Below are 6,491 nucleotides of genomic sequence, written 5' to 3'. Positions count from 1 at the left end.
GATAGATAGATAGATAGATAGATAGATAGATAGATAGATAGATAGATAGATAGATAGATAGATAGATAGATAGATAGATAGATAGATAGATAGATAGATAGATAGATAGATAGATGGATTGATATTCTGAGGCTTTCCTGCTGTTCTACAGTAAAATACTGGCTTAACTATTCACTTAGGCCTGCCTGATCGAACCTTTAGCACGTGCTGTTATGCCTTTAATTATAAACACGCACACGCACCCAGATCGTGCGGCTTCTACAGTAGTTGGAATGTCAAATCCATCTCAGGGGGGTCTCTCTGGCTGGAACATCTGGCTCACAGCTGTTTATCAAGGATTTAGTTCCACTTAAGTTGCTTTTTCCATTCAGCGTGGCCATACTCTACTTCAGTTTAAGCTGTCACTGATGTCACCAAATGACAGCAATCATAGTATATATCCTGAGCAGCTAAGAACGACCCGACTGTACGGGGCTCATCTTCTCTTATAGCAACCATGTTGTGTTATCTACCTCGCTGTTATAATATCCTTCACACCGTCTGAACACACATCCCGGAGGCCAATGCAGAGAAACAAAATGTAAAATTATGTTGTTTTTTAATGGTTAATGTCTAAGGTGGGATTTCAAGCTTGAAGTTACATTTATTTATATATATATATATATATATATATATATATATATATATATATATATATATATATATATGTATGCACACACACACACATACAATATTCATAATATGTATTGTGATCACTGGCTTTAAAGTTCCTTATGAGTAGAAGCAACCGTCTGTGATCACAATTGTCACGTGTGTTCTTATATGTTTGTTAATATGTGAAAACATCCTGTTTGAATGTTGAAAAATGAATTTAAGTCAAACTTGATGTATAAAGCGCATTTCATAGGGCAACACAACGTGCTTGACAGAGAAATTACAATCAAAGAAAATAATATAAAATGTCTGTGCAACCATAAGAACAGCCAGTGCATTCAAATCTCACCACATACAGAGCACACACACAGACATGCACGCACGCACGCACGCACGCACACACACACACACACACACAGAACTCAGTCAGAGGCTGTGTGAACAGCAAGGTATTAAACCTGCTAAAGGTGTTGAGTGTGGGGGCCTCTCTCAGGTCCTCAGTTCCATTTACTTGGGGCATAGATACAAAAGGCAACCTCCCCTGCTTTAGAGTGAGTACGAGGGATGGTTAAAAGACCACTGACTGTGGACCTGAGAGTTCTTGCTGGTTCATGTGTAATGAACATTTATTTTATATGCTGAGGTGCAAGGCCATTTAGAGCTTTATACACAAGTAGCAAAATCTTAAAATCAATCCTAGTTTTAACAGGGAGCTAATGTAGAGATCTAAGAACAGGTGCCGCACAGCTGATTTCGGGAGGCCGGTGAATAGGCCATTACAGTGTTCTACTACTGTACAACTAATGTGTACTACTACTTGTTATGAATGTATGGATTCATTTTTCAGAGTCTGCTTTTGACAGGAAGCCTCTTAATTTTGAAATGTTTTTTAGATGGCAGAAGGCTTATTTCATGATGTGATTGATATGGCTCTTCAAATTTAGATCGCCATCTATGATTACACCCATATTTCCGGCTTCATTCTTGCTCTCCAGAGACAGAGAACTGAGATGAGCTGCAATTTCTTTGTCTCTGAGCCTTTTCACCAAAGACGAGTATTTCTGTTTTATCTTTGTTCAGTTGTAAAAAGTTCTGTGACATCCATGCAATAATTTCATTTATACACTGAGTGGGGGAGTGTATATGGAGTAGGTCATCAGGAGATATGAAGAATAGGAGGATATGTACAGTTGTGAATAACCTGCATAATTATGGTAATTTATTTTGTGTTGCTTTATAATATGTGCAAGTGGGAGCATAGAGATTAAACAATAATGGGCCAAGAATCGAACCTTGGAGCACTCCACAGAATCCATAATCCACTCTTCCACAAATAACTGCCTGTCCTGTAGATACTGTACCTTCTGAACCAGTTTAGAACTGGGCCAGATAGGCCGACCCATTTTTGTCATCTCTCTAATAAAATCTGATGGTCAACAGTGTCAAAGGCAGCACTGAGATCCAGGAGCACAAGAACAGATAGCTTTTTAGGATCAGTGTTTATATGCAGATCATTCACAACTTTAATAAGAGCTGTTTCTGTGTTATGGTGAGGTCGAAAACCAGATTGATACATGTCTAAAAGGCTGTTTGATGCTAGATAGTTGTTAAGCTGAAGGCAAACAGTTTTTTTCAAGTATTTTGCTGAGGAATGGCAGGTTGGAAACGAGCCTGTTGTTGGCAATAACTGTTGCATCAAGATTGCTCTTCTTCAGGAGTGGTTTAATAACAGCTGTTTTAAATGCTGCAGGAAATATACCCGATTGAAGAGAGCCGTTTATAATTTCTAATACCTCATGTGCTGGGCAGTTAAAAGCCGTTTTAAAAAATGTGGTAGGGAGAGGGTCCAGGCAGCAGGTGGAGGACCTGAGCTGGCCAACAATATCGTCCAGTTTCTTTTTTTATGTCTAAAGGGAAGAAGTGAGACATGGCAGCAGTCATATTACTGGAGAACTGGAGGGTAGGTCCATTTTTGGATGTTGAAGCACTAATATTCTGTCTGATAGCTACAATTTTGAGATTGAAAAATGAAACAAATTCTTCACATTCTTCAGTAGAGAGCATCTCTGATGGGGTTGTAGATGGTGGATTAATAAGTCAATCAACAGTGGAGAAGAACACTTTACTATTGCTAATATTTTCATGAATTCATGAATTTAATTTATTTGTTGCGCTGACTGAGTCTATCCTTATAAATTTCATGATGAACCTGAAGTTTTGTCTTTCTCTTTGTTCTGCCTGGCAACACTCTCTCTTAAGCTGCTTAACAACCGCTCCATTTCTCCAGGGGGCATTTTGTTTTTCTATGTTTTTTGTTCAAACAGGTGCAGGTTTGGCATGTTTTCAATGATATTTTGTATTCTTGAGTTGAAGTTGTTCACAGGATCCTCAGTTGAAGATGCCATGAACAACAGTAACTCACTTACAGTTCTCTTAAACGTATTGTTAATGATAGGTTGCTCAAGTGTTGAGCATCTGTGTCTGTTTGATTGGCAACATGAATATTAAAATCACTTGAGATAATTACACAATCATAACCAGTGGAGACCTTGGACAGCGGCTCAGAGAATTCATCAAGAAAGCCACGTTTAGATTTCGGCTGCCGATAGACAGTAATGATTCAAATCGGAGCACTGCAGTTTATAGATAAAGCAAGGTGTTCAAAAGACGTGAATTCCCCGAGGAGGATTTCCTTGCAGCTATAATTATCAGAGCAGACAGCAGCTATTCCACCACCTCTCTTATCAGCTCTCGTGGTTTAGATGAATTTGAAGTTAGGAGGCGCTGTCTCAATGCAACTGTGCCATTTCCGTCCAGCCAGGTCTCAGTCAGTCGAGTGAAATCCAGGTTATGTTTGCTTATACGCTCATTAACTAAAAATGACTTATTAGTTGGTGACCTGATGTTTGATCAAGCCATTTTTATTGTTCTGGGCGCATAGCTTCGTGGGGACTGACAGTTGAAGTCCGAACTGGTAATGAATTGTTTAGATTCCTGTATGTTACAGGGCAGTTACGTGATGCGGGTCTATGGTTTATAATCACAGAAATTTGTAAAGCAGAGTGACAGTCATTAATGTTCGTAGAGTGGATCGAACTCTACCAAACATCAGTAGTCAAGAGAGAATTTTAACGTAAGTTCCATGTTCATGGCGAGGAGAAGTAAGGGGAATTAAGGGTGTTCCTGTATGATCACTTTTATTTATTTATTTACCTATTTGTTTATCTATTTGTCTATTTTTTATTCATGTATTTGTTTGTTTGTTTATTTATTCATTTATCCATTCATTCATTCATTTATTTACTTATTTATTGTCTCTGAGCTCACCATCACCGAAATCTCAGCCGGCGTCATTAATGTTTAATTGATGCAATTTAATTGATTTTATTTTTTCAAGAAATGCATGGCTATTCAGCTCAAGGAGTGGTCGTTGTGGATCTACAAAACTGCATGTATTGTTCAAGCCTTGAGTGAAATGCAATTTTTTTTTTTTAAAAGTAGGCTGTGCCCATGAGATTAGAGCTTCCACTCTGTGTGGCTCTGGGATAACAGTGAATTCCATTTGCGGATGGAATTTTGTGCAGTTCTCTGTATCTCCACTAGAGGGCGATGGTGTTCAGATGGAAACGGAGGCTCCACTTGAGCTCCGCTGCAGCTCAGCCGCGGTTCAACTCGTGTTCATTCGGAAAAACCGACGTCTTTATACTTTGTACTTGTTTCTTTTTTATCCCAAAGCTGGAAACCCGCGGTTGGATCTCACTAAATTGAATGCATTTTGCAACGCTCCGCTTTGACACCACGGGATAAAAGGTTGCCCGTGCACCAGCTGCACCCTCCTCAAAGTGCTGCGTTGAGACTTGGCCAAAAATCTTCCGGAGAGAGATCCGATCACCTGCATTGTCAGCCAAGGCATGGAGGGCAGATTAGATCGTTTTAGATTATACAAGGGCATAAGGACTCCAGTGATGAAGTGTGTGTGTGTGTGTGTGTGTGTGTGTGTGTGTGTGTGTGTGTGTGTGTGTGTGTGTGTGTGTGTGTGTGTGTGTGTGTGTGTGTGTGTGTGTGTGTGCGTGTGTGTGTGTGTGCGTGTGTGTGTGTGTATACGCGTTTTACTTATTTGTTTCATTTGTTATATTATGTTTTAAAAAACAACAACAACAAGATAATTGTAGATAAGACTTTATTATCTAATTGCATTATTATTATTATTATTATTATTTTTTTTTTTTTTTTTTAGATATCTGATCTTACCTCGTGTGGAGCCGGTGGGAGGGGGTCCACCACCTGCACGTGAGTGAGGAAAGCCCCCCAGCTTCCTCCACCTACTGCGGTGGGAGGAGCAGCATCCGCCCGCACCTCGTCCATCCGTGGAACATGACCTGGAGAGCGGCTGGCTGCTGTTTTGGAGCCGGATTACCAACAGTCACTACATGCTTTGTTTGTTCTCTTCACGACAACAACAACAGCAACAACAGCAACAACAGCAACAACAACAACAGCAGCAGCAGCAGTGCGCCGCTCCGTCCTGCTCACGCGCCCTTCTATTTTCTTTGCCGTTTTTCTTTTTGTTGTTTTTGCTTTTTGGAAGCATGTGGCCGACATTATTGACGCACTTTCTACTGCTGTCAGTGTTTCCGACATGGTAGGTGGCGTTTTGTTCCCGTGTTTACCCGAAGCACTCGATGGTTGCTGATATGGAAAAGTTGAACCGTGATCTCTGAGACGAAGTTTTAGGATGTTTTTAGTAACTTTCCCCCGACTCTCTCGGCTGTTTGCGCTGCCGGGGAGTCGCGCGATGTGATGCATGATCCGCATCTTATTCACCTGCACGTATCCCACAAACAAACAATATGACTTTGTGATCGAGTAAGGCGACCAAAGCAGAGCTGTTAAGTACGTTATTTCCCAAACACACTGTTACGTTGTGTTATGTTGTGTTATTTCATCATTTCTCCCTGGGGATTAATATGATCTCATCTTCTCTTCTCTTCTCTTCTCTGATCTGATCTGATCTGATCTGATCTGATCTTATCTTATCTTGTCTTATTTGATCTTATTTGATCTCATCTCATCTCATCTTATCTCATCTTATTTTAGTTTTATCTTATTTCACATTTTCTTTTTTTTTTATCTCATCTCATCGTATCTCATCTTATCTTATCTTATCTTATCTTATCTTTTTTATTTTATCTTTTCTTATCTTATCTTATCTAAAAGCAGGGTATTTTCTGATATCCCCCTTGGATTAATATAGGATTATATCTTATTTTGTGTCACGTTATGTTATGTTATGTTATGTTATGTTATGTTATGTTATGTTATGTTATATTATATTATGCTGTGTTGTCTTGTGTTGTGTTATTGTATCTTACATTATCTTATCTAATCTTATTTTAACTAAAAGCAGGGTATTTTCCCAATACCCCCCTGGGATTAATATAGTTTTTTATCTTATTTTGTGTTACGTTACGGTACGTTACGGTACGTTACGTTACGTTATGTCATCTTATGTTATCTTATGTTATGTTGTGTTATCTTTAAATTGTGTTTTTCACAATGAAGTCACTATTTGACATGCATGCTGCATATTTCCTAATTATTGCACAGAGCACCATGAGTCTTGCACGAGTACAAGCTCCAGCAAGATACTTTTTTCGTTTTAGGGAAAAAAAACACAAGACAAAGTGATGAAATGTATTTAAATTAATACAACTTGAATCACAGTTATTTGTAACAGCAACTATATGCATGGGTCTCAACCCTCTGCTTTGTATTTCTCTCTCAGCTCTCAAACCATCGAATATGACGAAGACTACGAGGATGTTACCGTCAACCAG

The sequence above is a fragment of the Zeus faber genome (assembly GCF_960531495.2).
Source record: "Zeus faber genome assembly, chromosome: 1".
In the NCBI taxonomy this organism is placed as follows: Eukaryota; Metazoa; Chordata; class Actinopteri; order Zeiformes; family Zeidae; genus Zeus; species Zeus faber.
Note: the sequence above shows the minus strand (reverse complement) of the source record.